Raw genomic sequence first — 16,469 nt, forward strand, 5'->3', positions numbered from 1 at the left:
CAGTTGCCAACAGAACAACATTCCATCTGAAAATTTTTGATCAGCTCTATTTCTGACTGATGATAGGCTCTATGGAACTACAAGCTATTATTATTGAGTTATGCTTCGTAAAACTGTACATATATGACAAAGGAGAAGACCTAATGCCTGAGCAAGTACATCTCTACCTTGGCCAGTAGATGGCAGTTTTTCTGAATTGATTTGACAATTTCCTATTTAGTAGGACTTTCTGGTTACAGGTAAAAAGCCAGGAAGCTTAGCACTCAGGACTGTCCTCTGTGCCAGTGTGTTATCAGCATGTGTTTATGCAGATAAACACACCACACCTATGCACCTCCTTGTTTAATGCTGAATCTCTTTCAGCACGCAAAGAAAGCTTGCCCAATTATTATGTACAAAATGCCACACTATAAGTTTCAGAGTAGCAGCCGTGTTAGTCTGTATCCGCAAAAAGAACAGGAGGACTTGTGGCACCTTAGAGACTAACGAATTTATTTGAGCATAAGCTTTCGTGGGCAGCCCCACAAGTACTCCTGTTCTTTTTGCACACTGTAAGTGTACATGTCATTTTATAACTATAAAATTAAGACATACTCCCTGCACCAGAAAGCTTACATTCTGATTTCTACAGAAATCCAGAGATGGGACTTTTGAGTGTAAGGGCTGCTGAACTGTCTCCTCGGTCTGAGAAGCTATACTCTGATTGGTAATTGCATTGGAGGGACCATGACATCAGAGGGACAACATCACATGATTCCACGCAAAGAGGAATCATAGAATCAAACATGTATTCCAGTCATCCATTCAAGAATGAGAAACTCAGCTGGATGCCAGCTCCTGATTCAGGAGTCGCAGCCATGAGTGCAAAGTGGGTTTTTAAAAGGTAGGGTGACCAGACAGCAAATGTGAAAAATAGAGATGGGGAGGGGGGTAATAGGAACCTATATAAGAAGAAGACCCAAAAATCGGGACTGTCCCTACAAAATCGGGACATCTGGTCACCCTATTAAAAGGTGCCAAATCACAATTACATTTTACCCCTACTGCACTATAGACAGGGGCCGCCCTGCAGTTACTAGTGATCAGGTTTCTCAGTTACTCTTACAAAACACTGGAAAGATCTGATATTTTTATTCCAGAGTCTGGTTACACATGTGGGCCACATACAATAAAACCCTGAATTCTATTCCTCATGCAAAACCGTACAAGGATGAATCAGCCCCTGCAATCTCAATTACAGTGCACAGAATGTTTGCTTAAAGGGAAGTTGTTCTATTAAAAACTGACTTCACTACAAGATGATTCTACCGCATACTAAAATAAAAGAGGAAGGCTGCCGTAAGCAGGAAAAAGTGAGGGTTTTCCTAATTAGATAAGGCATGTTGTCACAATGAGTACTGATGTTAATGCTGCTACTGTGCTGGTCTCAGTCTGCTGCTCAGTGAAATACTGGACACAAACTTCAAAGTAAGGCCACCCTTATGAATTATGGGGAGATGGATATGAGTTGCCCCACACTGTAGATCTGCTGCCTGTCATGGCGGCTTGGCACTGATTATTCTACCTCTATTTTCATTCCAAATCAGAAGCTAGCCTGCAAGTTGACAGACGGGCATTAAATTACTGGGCCCTCGAAAGCGCAGAGTGCTTACTTTGTATATAAGCCTAGCTTTGGTTCAAAGAGACTCCCAGCATATCAGAACCATTCGAAGAGACAGGATCTGTGCCAAAGAAGTGTACTTGCCTCATGACTCGAAGAACTGACAACCAAAACAACTTTCTTTTGTGAAAAGTTGCTGTAAAGGATTCAACAAGCGATGCTACATGTTCCACCAGATGCATTTACTTCTGGAGCCCGAAGGAAACCACTCAGCTGTCAAACACTACCCCACGTTGGAATGGAAACCACACATACAAAGCAAAAAATGTAGACAGTGAACATACAAAGCTGGCCAAGAGACTGGGATAGAGGGACACCTTTCTATCTGCCTTTACCCCAGAGAGGACTTTTTTTAATGCGGTGCTCAGATTACTATAAGATCAACTGTCAGGGTTGATTCAAGTTTACTAATGGCTTCAAGGAGGAGTGCAAGCAATAATCAGTAGAACAGTGACAGCAATAACACATTTAAACAAACAATTTAGCTAATGTAGCCAAACTCTGTAGCTCACGAGCTTGAAAAAAATAGTCAGACACGTACAAAGAAATTTAAATGGAGATGAACACTCTTCTGCTTCTTATTTTGATCCCTGGCGTGCCAGCAGAAATATATTTCTTGCCACTCACTTTCAATGAGAGAGATTTATTTGTAAAATGTCACAGCGAGCAGCAAATCTTCTGTAGCTGGCTTCCCCTCCACCCACACATACCAGCAGCTCCACTAGTTGGGTATTAGCTAAAACAAACAAAAACAGGATATATTAGAATATGCCCCCATTCCCTAGAAATGCATAAAGTATCTGCTACCCTAGTGCTTGCCTCATAAAACAACTGGGTTACAGAATGTGTCTAGGGATAACACAAACTGGGTCACTTTAGCAATCATAAAACCATTCAACTAAAATATCTTGTTCAGGCACTGAGGGCCTTTCAAATGAAGGTATGATTGTAGCTCAGGTAGGCATGCCCGTGCTAGTTTTAATTTAGCTAGCATCAGTAAGAGCAGTAGTGCAGACATGGCAGCATGGACTTCAGCACAGGCAAGCAACCAGAGTGCATACGCAGCACCCCAGGCAGGCTTGTACTTGGGCACCTAACTCATACTAATCCCACTTGACTCCCTGGGTACATACTCGGGTGGCTAGCCCGAGCTACCGCAGTCATGCTACTATCTTTTAGTGCGTTAGCTCAAGCAGAACTAGCGCATGCATGTCTACTGAGCTGGGAATTACACCTCCCAGCTGCAGTGTAGACATACCCTTACAGCAGCTTCCCAAAGCTGCCAACTGACTGATCTATAGGCCAGAATGGCTGGAATGCACAGCGCTCTGCTCACTCCCTCTCTGACCCCAGCAGAAACAGGAGGTCCCATTGATGATTGAGGGGAAGGAGATCAGCGCTAAAGGCAGTCCTCGGGGGCAGACTGGTAGAAAAGGAGGTCCTAGAAGGAGAGGACCTGAGACGATAGCAAATTATCATCTGATTCCTCCTGCCTTGGCCACACTTTTGGTATGCCGCATGCCACTACACTCAGGGTGGCTTGGGGAATTGGTACACTGGAAATATTCTATTAGGTCTGTTTTTACCATCTTTAAGGCCCCGTTAAGCCCCATTAAGCCACCAGAGCAACATACACTGGCTTTAGCAAGGGACAGACCTGGCTTCCTATCATATAGGGTCTGTTGCATAAAACATATAGCTAAATCTGCCTGCAATGGATCTCTGATGGAGTGGAGAACCAGTGAGAGCCCATGGGAGATGAGGAGAGCAAAGAACTGCTAGATATGACAGAGAGGCTAAGCAGATGTGGAGAATTCAACAAAAGCCGCTTATGAAAGGCTCATTGAGGACTCTACACTGCAAGCCTCAACCACTTTGCAGAATTCCACTCTGCAAGTCTGAAGCCACTTCTTGACTCTCGACAACCGACAAAAGTGTTTTTGAGTACTCACCAATATTTAGCAGTGACATGTATCTAATCTAAGGCATTTCCAGACACCGATCCATCATAACAATTGTATTATAAATTGTGTCCACCCTTCTTAGGGAGGCACTCAGGGCGCTGAACATTTAATAGCCATAATAGTAAACAACAATTAAACCATCTTTATACACACAGCACTGATGTGTTCAACATTATATTGGGTATTTAGCATTACTTTTTCTTGTTGCCAATCCACCATACTGGATATCTTTCACAGTTGCCTTTGCTCATTAGGATAATATTTATAGTACAGCAGTGTCAAATGGTAATTATCTCAGAAGCAGCCGCAAACAGTTTCTAAATGATAAAGTAGCAACTCTTCTAAGTTCTCCCTCCTTCCTTTGCAGTGTCTCCTCCAGAGAGCAGGGGGGTGTGCTTCCTTGTCACTCTTGCCACCCTAAGCAGTTAAGATAGTTTTTTTTCTTTTGCACCAGCATTTCTGCCCCACAAACACTGAAACTGAATGACCTTTTTTAGACAGCAAGGACACCCACTTGCTCTCTACCCCTCCCCCAGTCTTTGCTGTGCCCTCTTTTTACCTTCAGTGGCAGAGGAAATCCATGCTGCAGTTTTTTCTTGAGCAGCAGCAGCAGTTCTATGGCAACAGCAACTTGGAGGCAGCGATCCCTTGCATCTCTCACTTTCAGTTCCTTCAGTCAGCATACAGAGGCATGATTCGTTTGCACAGTATGTTAGCAAATACAATTTCAATGTACATTTTGCAAGTGAATTTGTTCTTTAGGATTGCCAAGATGTGTTTCCCAGCTAGCTAAATTTTGTTCTCACTAATGAAAGGCATTAGAGGAAATGAGAAAATTCCTTTAATGTATTTAGAATAAACCATTTATAACCATCTTCATCTGTGTTACATACTGAGCTTTCCCAGATTTAGTCATACATTTATGAAAAAGAAATTCTATCAATTTTGGGTCCATAGCCAAAAGATAAAATATCATGTCCCAGTGAGGTCCTGAAAGAGTTTTAAATATTGCGTGCATATATTGAATGAGTCTTTATTCACCATGACACCTATATGAGATCAGTGATTTAGTTGTGAAATTCCTGGAGGAAGAGAAGGTGTAAAGCCACATAAAGGTCTTGCAGTTTCAGACCAAGGTAAATTGTGCATCAGAGTATATTTGGAAATAATAATACAAGCTACAGAACAGTACTTAGCAGAGAAATGAAATATTCCCTGACTGGGAGGCTATTGAACATCTACAGCCAGGAAACAGATTGGTTAGAAAGGGACATTTCCCAGGTTCCCCCACTTACAAATTAATCAAAAATGGGGTGCAAATAAATGCCAAATATGATAGCAAAAAAATCACTATACGAGACTCAAACACACATCACTAGAGGCTTTTAAAGGAAGCATTGTGACACACAGGAGATAAAGTAATTAATACATTTCTGTAGTCCAATATGAATTGTCATTTCTGGTTCCTGCTGTGTAAGGAATAAAGGCTACTGGTTACTGCTGACGACTGTGACATGTTGTGCTAAAGTGCATGTCCTGGGTTAGCGCTAACGATTGCCACTGTAACTACTTGCTAACGCCCTAATTTGCTGCACCACTCCAAGTATTTTGTGCAAAAAGTTCTGCACACTATGAGACTATACCCTCTAATCTGCATAGCAGCATATGAGGTTTGAGAGACTGCGTGTTTTTTTTCAGTTTTGTTTTCCTGGCTTCAAAGAAATATTTGGCACATGACTATATTAAAACTCTCAGCAAAAAGCTTCACATTATTGGATGATGAGTGTGGTCCAAAACTGAGCCATCAGAGCAGTCTATTATTTGACTTATGCTGTGCTCTTGTGCTCTATTTTGGTAATTAGTTTGTGAAACTGTCATCTGAATCACTTACAACAAACAAACACTGTTGTGTCCAAACAGTAGCTTTTTTCACAACACAACTCTATGACAACTATCAGGTTTCAGAGTAACAGCCCTGTTAGTCTGTATTCACAAAAAGAAAAGGAGTACTTGTGGCACCTTAGAGACTAACCGATTTATTTGAACATAAGCTTTCGTGAGCTACAGCTCACTTCATCGGAGCTGTAGCTCACGAAAGCTCATGCTCAAATAAATTGGTTAGTCTCTAAGGTGCCACAAGTCCTCCTTTTCTTCTTATGACAACTATGTTTGTGCATCTACACTTACCAAACTGCTGAGTCTGTATTAGTGCATTCTGGGAAAATCTGGGGAGCTATTACATAGTACCTGAGCTACAGATAGAGGGCCTGATTCTCCACTGCCTTGCACCTCATGTAATCATTTACACCTATTTGTTCGGGGGCAGTCAGGACCACTGTGCCCAAAGGCCATGAACATAGTGTGGTACAAGCAGCACTCTAGAAAGTCCTACTGCAAGGACAGCTGGAAAGGAGGATTGGTCCCCAAAGGCATCTCTTGGCAGCCCTAACTATACTTCAAAAACCACCTGTCATAAATAGAAAGGGAAGGGTAAACCCCTTTAAAATCCCTCCTGGCCAGAGGAAATCTCCTCTCACCTGTAAAGGGTTAAGAAGCTAAAGGTAACCTCGCTGGCACCTGACCAAAATGACCAATGAGGAGACAAGATATTTTCAAAAGCTGGGAGGAGGGAGAGAAACAAAGGGGGTATGTGTGTCTGTCTATATTTTGTCTTTGCCGGGGATAGACCAGGAATGAAGCCTTAGAACTTTTAGTAAGTAATCTAGCTAGGTACGTGTTAGATTATGATTTCTTTAAATGGCTGAGAAAAGAATTGTGCTGAATAGAATAACTATTTCTGTCTGTGTATCTTTTTTGTAACTTAAGGTTTTTGCCTAGAGGGGTTCTCTATGTTTTGACTCTAATTACCCTGTAAGGTATCTACCATCCTGACTTTACAGGGGGGATTTTTTTTTTTATTATTTCTATTTACTTCTATTTCTATTAAAAGTCTTTTTGTAAGAAAACTGAATGCTTTTTCATTGTTCTCAGATCCAAGGGTTTGGGTCTGTGGTCACCTATGCAAATTGGTGAGGCTTTTTATCCAACATTTCCCTGGAAAGGGGGGGTGCAAGTGTTGGGAGGATTGTTCATTGTTCTTAAGATCCAAGGGTCTGGGTCTGTAGTCACCTAGGCAAATTGGTGAGGCTTTTTACCAAACCTTGTCCAGGAAGTGGGGTGCAAGGTTTTGGGAAGTATTTTGGGGGGAAAGACATGTCCAAACAGCTCTTCCCCAGTAACCAGTATTTGTTTGGTGGTGGTAGCAGCCAATCCAAGGACAAAAGGGTGGAATATTTTGTACCTTGGGGAAGTTTTGACCTAAGCTGGTAAAGATAAGCTTAGGAGGTTTTTCATGCAGGTCCCCACATCTGTACCCTAGAGTTCAGAGTGGGGGAGGAACCTTGACACCACCACATAAACACTACACCAGAAAGTTACATGAAGACAACTACTGAAAGCCTGGGGGAAACACTCTTAGTTCTGTGGACATGTTTACCACCACCTATGCCACTAACTGGTTAAAAAGATGTAATACAGACAGAGCCTAGATAGCATCTTTCATCCAAAGATCTCAAAGAGTTTTTATAAACATCAGATAATTAAGCCTCACAATGTCCCTTATTGTTATTTGTTAATATTTAGATTGTGGTAGTACCTAAAGGCCCCACTCAGAATGGGGTGCTCCATTGGGCCAGACGGTGTAAGAATACACACATAAAAACATGATTTCTGTCCTGAACTGCTCACAATCTAAGAAATCCCCGTGAGTCAGGAAAGGATTGTTATTCCTATTTTATAAACCAGGTGAAACTGAGGTGCAGAGAGTTGAAATTACTCACCCATAGTCTCATAGTGAGTCTGTAACAGTGCCGGGAATAGAATTCAGGAGTTCTGATCCTCAGTCACCTACTTTATCTACTACCTCACATTTTGTTAGAAAAATAAAGGCTCAACAGAAAACTTTGATCCTGTAGAAATGTAGGTTAGCTCTGATAATGGTGCATGTTTTGGCTCTGAATATACAGTTTGTTTACAGTTAATGATGCAGTGATCTGTCTTTGTTGTTAACATTTACTCATTGTGACAGGTCGTATAAACTCTGCAGTATACTCAGTGAGGGAAGTAAAATTGTCCTTCTAGAGGCTGGAAACTTTTGCTACACTTGGCTGACACATGAAGGGCAAAACAAGCAAAGAATGCTTGCAATCCAGAGAGGTGAATACCTTGTGTCATTTCTTTTCTGCCGGTTTTAAAGCTAATTTTTTTATGTTCTGACAATAAAAGCCTGGAAAGACATTTAAACCCTGAACTTTTCTATGCAGTGTTTTACCAGCTGATAAAGAGCTAGCCAGTTGTTCCTTTCAGCCTGACAGCAGTCTGATTAACTACTCACACTTATGTTGTTACTTATATAGCACCATAGTTAGTGAGACACTTTTCAGAGTAGCAGCCGTGTTAGTCTGTATTCGCAAAAAGAAAAGGAGGACTTGTGGAACCTTAGAGACTAACAAATTTATTGGAGCATAAGCTTTTGTGAGCTACAGCTCACTTCATCGGATGCATTCAGTGGACACTTTTATTCTTTTATGGTGTAAATATATATTACTTTAAGAGCACACTCTATTTTAAAGATTTGATTTCATAATTAATATTGGGTATATAACCTACTATAACCAGAAGTCACACAAGACATTAAACTTCATAGTTTACAGAAATGTACCAAGATTTCATTTCTTCACTCAATAGTTGCCATCAATTTTGTATCTATAGAGTCTTGTGCTCAAATAAATTGGTTAGTCTCTAAGGTGCCACAAGTCCTCCTGTTCTTTTTGCGAATACAGACTAACACGGCTGCTACTCTGAAACATGTAAATTATTATAATTCTAATTACCAATGAACAATCAGTAGATTTCACCATTAGTAGGATAGAGTTGCATGGCTGCAGAACAAAGGAAAAAAGACCCCACACTAAAAGGAATCAACATCGTGAGCAGGCCCAGGCTGTAGCAATTGTTAGATAAGCACCAGTAAATGTGACTACTTTGGTACAAACTGAAGTTCATAGAATCATAGAATATCAGGGTTGGAAGGGACCTCAGGAGGTCATCTAGTCCAACCCCCCACTCAAAGCAGGACCAATCCCTAATTTTTTCCCCCCAGATCCCTAAATGGCCCCCTCAAGGATTGAACTCTGTGACGATGTGACGCAGCAGGGAGGGGGGAGTGTTGACCTGGGAATGTGCCCTGGGGACGGGAGACCTGAGAGCCTGTCACCTGAGCCAGGAGGGGGAGGGGGAGGTAACACCTCTGCCCAGGAATGTGGACGGAGGCTGCAGCAGGGAACCTGCTCGGTGGGTTTAGTTTCAGTTTGGGGCTGGGTGGAGGAACACAGGGAACCCCAGGGCTGGGGTCTAAGCTCCCTGCTCCCCCAGAAGGACTTCACTGAGGGGTCCTGGGTGTCCCCACAAGCTCTGTTTTGGACTGTGTTCCTGTTGTCCAATAAACCTTCGGTTTTACTGGCTGGCTGAGAGTCTCAGTGAATCCCAGGAAGAGGGGTGCAGGGCCTGGACTCCCCCACACTCCGTGACAACTGGTGGCAGCGGTGGGATCTACTGCACCCCGTGAACGGCGCTTCCTGCAGTAAGTGACTGGGGAACAGTAAAACGAAGGGGGATTGACGGGGACCAGGTGTGCTGAAGATTCAGAGAGAGACGGTTTCAGGGGGCGGTTAACCCCTGGGAGTGTGTCACCAGAGAGAAGGACTTTTGCAGTAACAGGGTCCCCCGGGGGATTGCAGCGAGCGGTCCCAGGGGCGGAGGAGTCTGCAGCTCGACCCTGGCAAAGAGGTGGTGACCTCAAGAAGGACTGGCACACTAGGGGCTTTTCCTGGAAACCGTGGACAGCTGCCCGGCCTGCGAGTGGCCAGCCGGGAGATGTACGCTAAACGCCTTAAGAGCGACCTGGTGGAGCTGTGCAGGCAGAGGGGGCTGCGCGTCGGGAGGTCCACCAAGGAACAGCTGATTGCCCAGCTGGAGGAGAGGGATCGCTTGGATGACCCGATCCCTGTCCCTGAGGGAAGCCGCCCGGCGGACGCAGCGTGGGCCCTGGGGCCTGACCAGGCTGGGAGGGGTCAGACTGCTGCCCAGGACACCCCGAGACCCTTCCTACCTATGCCTGGGGGAGGGGTTGTGGGAAGCCCAGCGAATACCGAGGGCCCCCTGACCCCAGCAGCCAGCAGGGGATCCTCCCAGCGGAGCTCCCCATCCCTGGAGCGGATGCGGCTGGAATGGGAGAGGGAGAGGAAAATGAGGGAGCTGGAGGATCATGAAAAACAACGTCAACATGAGGAGAAACAACGTCAACATGAGCAGGAGGAGAAGGAGAAACAACGTCAACATGAGCAGGAGGAGAAGGAGAAACAACGTCAACATGAGCAGGAGGAGAAGGAGAGGGAGCGTCAGGAGAAGGAGAGGGAGCGTCAACATGAGCAGCAGGAGAAGGAGAAACAGAGACAGCATGAACTGGAGCTGGCCAGGCTGAGGAGCAGTGGGGCCCCGGCTGCGGTGAGTGCGGGGGGACCCAAGACTGCAAGGAGCTTTGATAAGTGCTTCCTGGCCCAGCGGAAGGAGGGGGAGGACATAGATAGCTTCCTGACGGCCTTTGAGAATGCCTGCGAGCTGCACAGGGTTGACCCTGCAGACAGGCTCCAGTTCCTCACCCCCTTACTGGACCCCAAAGCCGTGGAGGTGTACAGCCGGATGACAGGGGCGGAGGCAGGGGACTATGAACTGTTCAAACAGGCCCTGCTCCGTGAGTTTGGGCTGACCCCCGAGATGTACCGGAGAAGGTTCCGGAGTCAGCGTAAAACGCCTGAGGTCACCTACCTACAACTGGTCAACAGGATGCAGGGATATGCCCACAAGTGGACAGCGGGGGCCCGAACTAAAGAGGACCTGCTGGACCTGATCGTACTGGAGCACCTGTATGAACAATGCCCGTCCGACCTGAGGCTGTGGCTGGTGGACAAAAAGCTCGCGAACCCCCAGCATGCAGGGCAGCTGGCCGACGAGTTTGTGAACAGTCGGTCAGGGGGTAGCCGGGAGGAGTCCCAAAAGAACAGGCCCCCCCCGATGCAGAGAGAGAGTCACCATGGGGCCTCCCAGCGGGGAAATAGGGAGAACCCCCTCCAAAGGGGAACGCCTGGTGTCGGGCCCCTCCGACCCGTTCGAGGGGACCAACGTGACCTGAGCTGCTATCACTGTGGCCAGAGAGGCCACGTACGGGCCCAGTGCCCCGGGCTCAGGGACAAACTGAGCAGACCCAACCTACCCAGGGTTAACTGGGTAGGGACTCAGCTGGACGAGGGGCAGGCGACCCAGGAAAGGGGGGCTACCAGTTTGCCACCTGCTCAGGAGGGAAGAGTACCCCCAGCCAGCCCCGCCAGAGGGCTGGAGGCTCTGGACTCAGGGTGCTCGGTTTACAGGGTGGGTGCGGGGCTGTCCCTCCGGAGAGAGTGCCTTGTTCCCCTGGAGGTGGATGGGAGGAAGGTCAATGGATACTGGGATACGGGCGCGGAGGTGACGCTGGCCCGGCCCGAGGTGGTGGCCCCAGATCGGGTGGTGCCCAACACCTACCTGACCCTGACGGGGGTGGGCGGGACCCCATTTAAGGTGCCCGTGGCAAGGGTACACCTGAAATGGGGGACCAAGGAGGGCCCCAAGGATGTGGGGGTACACCACCATTTGCCCACTGAAGTTTTGATGGGGGGGAGACCTAGAGGACTGGCCAAGCGACCCCCAGACCGCCCTGGTTGTGACCCGTAGCCAGAGCCGGCGAGGGGCACTGCGACCTGACCCTGGGGAGGGTACCACACTGGAGGCGCGAGACCCTACTCGGGTGGGGAGGGAGCGCCGAGGGGCACGGCTCAGAGAGGCTGCGGCCTCAGACCTGGCCACGGAGGGGGAACCGGGCCCCATCCCTTCCCCAGCCGCTGAGTTCCAGGCCGAGTTGAGGAAAGATCCCTCCTTGCAGAAGCTCAGGGACCTGGCCGACCTCAGTGAGGGACGGACCATGAGGAGAGGCTGCCAGGAGAGGTTCCTGTGGGAGAAGGGGTTCCTGTACCGAGAATGGGCTCCCCCAGGGGAAGGGGAGTCCTGTGGGATCAGGAAGCAGCTGGTGGTCCCCCAGAAGTACCGCCGCAAGCTCCTGTCCCTGGCCCATGACATCCCCCTCGCAGGGCACCAGGGAATCCGGCGCACCCGGCAGAGGTTGCTACAGAACTTTTACTGGCCCGGGGTCTTTACCACCGTCCGGCAGTATTGCCGATCCTGTGACCCCTGTCAGAGGGTGGGGAAGGCCCGGGACAAGGGGAAAGCGGCGTTGAGACCTTTGCCCATCATAGAGGAGCCTTTCCAGAAGGTGGCCATGGACATCGTGGGGCCTCTCAGCAAGACGACCCGGTCGGGGAAGAAATACATTCTGGTGGTGGTAGATTTCGCCACCCGCTACCCCGAGGCAGTGCCCTTAGCTTCCATTGAAGCAGACACCGTGGCAGATGCGCTCCTGACCATTTTCAGCCGAGTGGGGTTCCCCAGGGAAGTCTTGACAGACCAAGGCTCCAACTTCATGTCGGCCCTGCTCCGGTGCTTGTGGGAGAAATGTGGGGTCCGGCATGACTGGGCCTCAGCGTATCACCCCCAGTCCAATGGGCTGGTGGAGAGGTTTAACGGGACGCTAAAGATGATGCTGAAAACCTTTATGAACCAGCACCCGCAGGATTGGGACAAGTACTTACCTCACCTGCTGTTCGCGTACAGGGAGGTGCCCCAGGAGTCTACCGGATTTTCGCCTTTCGAACTGTTATATGGAAGGAGGGTGAGGGGCCCCCTGGACCTGATGAGAGACGAGTGGGAGGGGAAGGCCACTCCCGATGGAGAGTCAGTGGTGGAGTATGTCCTGACCTTCCGAGAGAGACTGGCTGAACTCATGGGCCTGGCCAGGGAGAATCTGGCCAGAGCCCAGAGGAAGCAGAAGGTCTGGTATGACCGCACGGCGCGGGCCCGGGCCTACGCCACCGGGGATCAGGTGATGGTTCTCATCCCCGTGAGAAAGAACAAACTACAGGCCGCCTGGGAGGGCCCGTTCAAGGTCGTCAAGCAGCTCAATGAGGTAAACTATGTGGTGGAGCTGTCGAACCGGGCCCACCACCGCCGGGTGTACCATGTGAATATGATGAAGCCATATTATGCCAGGGGGAATGTGGTGTTAGCTGTGTGTGGTCAGTGGGAGGAGCAGGGAGATGACCCTTTAGTAGATCTATTCCCTGGGACCAGAGCTGGTTCCCCCCTGGAAACAATCCCCCTCTCGGATCAGCTCACCCCTGCCCAGCAAGCCGAGGTCAGGGGGGTGCTGCATCCGTACCGACAGCTGTTTTCCAACCAGCCTGGACGCACTAATCTGACTGTCCACCGGGTGCAGACAGGGTCGCACCCGCCGATAACATGCTCCCCCTTCCGAGTCACAGGGAAAACTGCTCAGGACCTGGAAAGAGAGGTCCGGGACATGCTGGCTTTGGGGGTGATCCAGCCATCGGCCAGCCCTTGGGCCTCGCCGGTGGTGCTGGTCCCCAAAAAGGATGGGTCAGTCCGGTTCTGTGTGGACTATCGGAAGCTCAATGCCATCACTGTATCTGATGCCTACCCCATGCCCAGGCCGGACGAGCTCCTAGACAAGCTGGGAGGAGCTCGGTACCTTACCACCATGGACCTTACAAAGGGCTACTGGCAAGTGCCGCTGGATGCAGATGCCCGGCTGAAATCGGCCTTTATCACCCCTCTGGGGCTCTATGAGTTTCTGACCCTGCCTTTCGGCCTCAAGGGAGCGCCGGCCACCTTCCAGCGCCTGGTGGACCAGCTCCTGAGGGGGATGGAGAGTTTTGCCGTGGCGTATATTGACGACATCTGTGTCTTTAGCCAGACCTGGGAGGACCACGTGTCCCAGGTTAGACAAGTGCTGGACCGACTCCAGGGGGCTGGGCTGACTGTCAAAGCGGAGAAGTGCAAGGTGGGGATGGCTGAAGTATCTTACCTGGGCCATCGGGTGGGGAGCGGCCGCCTAAAGCCGGAACCGGCCAAGGTGGAGGTGATCAGAGACTGGCCCGCTCCCCACACCAAAAAGCAGGTCCAAGCCTTTATTGGGATGGCAGGATACTACCGAAGATTTGTGCCCCACTTTAGCGCCATAGCCACCCCCATTATTGAGCTATGCAAGAAGGGGAAGCCAGACAAGGTGGTCTGGACCGAGCAGTGCCAGGAGGCTTTCCGGGCGCTGAAGGAGGCTCTGGTCAGTGGCCCAGTTCTAGCAAACCCAGACTTTGACAAGCCCTTTGTGGTGTTCACCGACGCCTCCGACACGGGACTGGGGGCGGTGTTAATGCAGGAGGATGAAAAGGGGGAGAGACACCCCATCGTGTACCTGAGCAAGAAGTTGCTACCCCGGGAGCAACACTACGCGGCCATCGAGAAGGAGTGCCTGGCCATGGTGTGGGCCCTCAAGAAACTAGAGCCCTATCTCTTCGGGCGACACTTCACCGTCTACACCGACCACTCTCCCCTGACCTGGCTGCACCAGATGAAAGGAGCCAACGCCAAGCTCCTGAGGTGGAGCCTGCTCCTGCAGGATTACGACATGGACGTGGTCCACGTGAAGGGAAGTGCCAACCTGATAGCGGATGCGCTGTCCCGGAGAGGGGGCCCCGAACTTCCCCAGGTCACTGGTCACAGTGACCCCGCTCAGTTCAGTCTCGAAGGGGGGAGAGATGTGACGATGTGACGCAGCAGGGAGGGGGGAGTGTTGACCTGGGAATGTGCCCTGGGGACGGGAGACCTGAGAGCCTGTCACCTGAGCCAGGAGGGGGAGGGGGAGGTAACACCTCTGCCCAGGAATGTGGACGGAGGCTGCAGCAGGGAACCTGCTCGGTGGGTTTAGTTTCAGTTTGGGGCTGGGTGGAGGAACACAGGGAACCCCAGGGCTGGGGTCTAAGCTCCCTGCTCCCCCAGAAGGACTTCACTGAGGGGTCCTGGGTGTCCCCACAAGCTCTGTTTTGGACTGTGTTCCTGTTGTCCAATAAACCTTCGGTTTTACTGGCTGGCTGAGAGTCTCAGTGAATCCCAGGAAGAGGGGTGCAGGGCCTGGACTCCCCCACACTCCGTGACAAACTCACAACCCTGGGGTTAGCAGGTCAATGCTCAAACCAATAAGCTATCCCTCCCCCAAGTTAATTTAAATTGGCAATTATAATTTCGGGTATCATCTGGGGATGCCAAATTGAACAACCAAGAGAATAAATACATTACAGGAAGGATTCAATTGTACTGAGAACAAAACCAGGTCAATGTCAAGATTTTGGTGAAATTAATCAATAAGTTCAAATTTACCTTTTCTCAGAATTTTTGAGACAGCCCCCACTCTTATTTTTTGCAGACTGCTTCTGACAGATGTACAAGAAGTACAGTGTACCACTGTAGAGCAGAAGTGTTCCACTTGGCCTGCAGAATAAATGTAAATGCAGTACTCTTTCAGGATGTTAGCAGCAGCTGTCACTTGCTTAATTTTTCTAGCTTTCTTTCCTCTTGCATTGCAATCTAAAGGACAAACTCTGCCCTCAGACACATGCACACAACTCCCATTAACTAATTATACTTTGCACTCTAAAAAAGGACAAACTCTGCCCTCAGATACATGCACACAACTCCCATTAACTAATTATTCTTTGCACTCTAAAGCACCTTCCAATTCAGGATCTCAACATTCTTCACAAACATTTAATTTGCCCTCACAAAACCCCTGTGAGGGAGTTATTACTATCCCCACTTTACAGAAGAGGAAACTAAAGTGTATACAAAGAGCCAGTCTTGGTCCAGTTGAAACCAATGACAAAACCACCGACCTCAACAGTGCATTGTCAGCCCCTAAATGATTTGCCTAGGGCCACAACACAAGTGTGTGGCACAGTGGGGAATAGAGCCAACATTTCCCAACTCCCAGTCCAGGGCCTGAACCACCCAACTCTTTTCCTCTATTCTCTGGTGAGAATCTGAAGGGTAGAATTTGACCCCCAAATCAAACAGAGGATTCAAGACATCTAGCTATTATTACAACTGTATCTCTCATGTCTACAGAACACCACATATATTTTACGAAAACACAGTATTTCAAAAGCATACTCCAGACGTACTGTAGATATTTTCCTTGTTTAAGGAAGGAAAGGGTCGGAAGGAATTTTTCCTCCCAGGTCAGATTGGCAGAGACCCTGGGGAGGGGGGGACATGGGAAGGGGGTTGCCTTCCTTTGCAGCATGGAGCATGGATCACTTGTATGTGTAAAGTAAAGTAAATGGTGGATTCTCTGTACCTTGAAGTATTTATATTATGATTTGCGGAATTCAGTAACTCAGCCAGAGATTATGGGTTTATTACAGGAGTGGGTGGGTGAGGATCTGTGGCCTGCAACATGCAGGAGGTCAGACTAGATGATCATGATGGTCCTTTTTGGCCTTAAAGTCTATGAGTCTATGAAGGCAGGACAGCCTGACTGGATTGGGATGTGGATGTGGGAAGAAGGCTGGCACTATGACAGATCTGTTAATGTGAGGCCCAGTGCCTTGAGAAAGGCTCTTGGAATATTCCAAATATCTAATATAAATTGGAATAGATATTAGGTAAAATTTTCAAAAGTACCTATGTGATTTAGGAGCCTAAATCACATTGATTTTTGCTTAGGCGGGCTCCTAAATCACTTAGTTGCATTTGAAGATGTTAACTATTAAGTCTAAAGCATAACTACT

The 16,469-nt window shown here is 48.5% G+C and overlaps 1 long non-coding RNA gene across 1 annotated transcript; it reads right to left on the reverse strand.

Annotated features, from left to right (window-relative positions):
* Positions 1-2,035: 2,035 nt before the first annotated feature.
* On the reverse strand, positions 2,036-15,197 carry LOC141993806 (uncharacterized). The gene is made up of 3 exons (XR_012640945.1): positions 15,061-15,197; positions 4,184-4,294; positions 2,036-2,396 (listed from the first exon to the last, which is right to left on the reverse strand). It is a non-coding gene; the product is annotated as an uncharacterized LOC141993806 (long non-coding RNA).
* Between the last annotated feature and the right edge of the window lie 1,272 nt (positions 15,198-16,469).

Source organism: Natator depressus, chromosome 9, assembly GCF_965152275.1.
Source record: "Natator depressus isolate rNatDep1 chromosome 9, rNatDep2.hap1, whole genome shotgun sequence".
Taxonomy (NCBI): Eukaryota; Metazoa; Chordata; order Testudines; family Cheloniidae; genus Natator; species Natator depressus.